General features: G+C 38.4%; 1 protein-coding gene across 1 annotated transcript in view; it reads left to right on the forward strand.

The window, feature by feature from the left end:
* GPR98 (G protein-coupled receptor 98) overlaps nucleotides 1-2,070 on the forward strand; it is a 962,819-nt gene that overhangs the window by 77,738 nt on the left and 883,011 nt on the right. The gene's annotated exons all lie outside the window — the stretch shown is intronic.

A 2,070-nucleotide genomic window follows, 5' to 3' on the forward strand; every position in this document is an offset into this window, starting at 1 on the left:
AATACTCATGGAAGCAGCAGTCAAGAAATCAAATAATAATGTATTACATTAGGAAAACCTGCTGCAGAAGACCTCATTAAAATGTCCAAGAGTAAAGCTGTCAGTTTGAGGAGTAAAGTGAACCTGATCCAAGCAATGTCCTTTTTAACAGTATCATATGCATGTGATAGTTGGACAATGAATAGGGAAGACCATAGAAGAATTGATGTATTTTAGTTAATGTGTTGGACAAGAATAATAAAAGTACCATGGACTGCTTGAAGAACAAACAAATCTCTGTTGGAATAAGTCCAACTAGAATGCTCTTTACTCCCGTAAGGATTTATACCCTCGGAAACCCTGTACAGGGTCGCTATGGGTCGGAACCGACTCGATGGCACTTAACAACAACAAAGAATGCTCTTTGGAAGCCGGGATGGCGAGACTTCGTCTCTCCTGTTGTTGTTAGGTGCAATTGAGTTGGTACCAATTCATAGCAAACCTATGAACAACAGAACAAAACACTGCTCAGTCTTGAGCCAATCTCACAATTATTGCCACACTTGAGCCCATCGATGCTGCTACTTTGCAAATCTATCTCACTGAGGGTCGTCCTCTTTTTCTGTGACCCTCCACCTTATCAAACATGATATCCTTCTCTAGTTACTGGTCCCTCCTGAAAATATATCCTAAGTATGAGAGATGAAGTCTGGCCATCCTGGCTTGCAAGGAACACTCTGGCTGCACTTCTTGCAACACAGCAGTGTTCTTATGGTGGCCCATGGTATTTTCAATATTCTCCTCCAACATCATAAATCAAATGCATCAATTCTTCTATGGCCTTCCTTATTTACTGTCCAGCTTTTGCATGCTTATGAGGTTATTGAGAATACCATGGCTTGGGTCAATATGTTAGTCCTCAAATTGACATATTTGTACTTCAACACTTTAAAAAGGTCTTGTGCAGCAATTTGTCTACAACAATATGTTTTTTTGATTTCTTGACTGCTGCTTCCATGAGTGTTGATGGATGATCTGAGCAAAATTAAGTCTTTGACAACTTCCATCTTTTATCCATTGATGAGAATGTTGTCCAGTGGTGAGGACTTCTGTTTTTTAACATTGAGATACAATCCATACGGAAGGCTGTGTTCTTTGATTTTCATCAGTAAGAATTTTAAGTCCTGTTCACTTTCAGCAAGCAAAGTTGTATCGTTTGCATATCGCAGTTTGTTAATGTGGAAATCATCAGACAATATCTTTGATATATCATGCAAGTAAAGTTTTACTAAAGGTAATACAGAAACGCTGCACCCTAACATTGACAGAGAACTTCCAGAGGTTCAAGCCAGATTCAGAAGAGAATATGGAACAAGGGATGTCATTCCTGATGTCCGATGGATTTTGGCTGAAAGCAGAGAATACTAGAAAGATGTTTACTTGTGCTTTATTGACTATGCAAAGGCTTTTGATTGTGATGATCATGACAAGCTTTGGATAACATTGTGAAGTGTAAGTATTCCGGAACACTTAATTGTGCTCATGAGGAACCTATACATGGACCAAGAGGCAGTTGTTTCAACAGAACATGGGAACACTGAATGGTTTAAAATCAAGAAAGGTATGCGACAAAGTTGTATTCTTTCACCATATTTATTCAACTTACATGCAAGCAAATAATTGTCTCTCATATTTTGGTTACATTATTAGGAAGGACCAGTCCATGGAGAAGGATATCATATCATGCTAGGTAAAGTGGAATGGCAGCATAAAAGAGGAAGACTCCCAACAACATGGATTGACACAGTGTTAGCAGCAGTAGTTTCATGCTTAACAATGATTATGATGATGGCACAGCACCAGGCAGTGTTTCATTCTGTTGTGCATAAGGTCACTATGACTCAGAATCGACTCAATGACACTAACAACAACAACCCTTAGTTAAAAAATACACTTATCACTTAAGAATGTCTTTGATTAATTAGTAAAAATATTAATGTTCTAAAATGCTAGTGCTTGAGTACCAGTCTTTTCAATATTCCCTATCATGATTGGAAGACAACTATCTGGCCGACTGATTGGAAGAGATCC

The sequence above is a fragment of the Chrysochloris asiatica genome, unplaced genomic scaffold (assembly GCF_000296735.1).
Source record: "Chrysochloris asiatica unplaced genomic scaffold, ChrAsi1.0 scaffold00336, whole genome shotgun sequence".
NCBI classification, from domain to species: Eukaryota; Metazoa; Chordata; class Mammalia; order Afrosoricida; family Chrysochloridae; genus Chrysochloris; species Chrysochloris asiatica.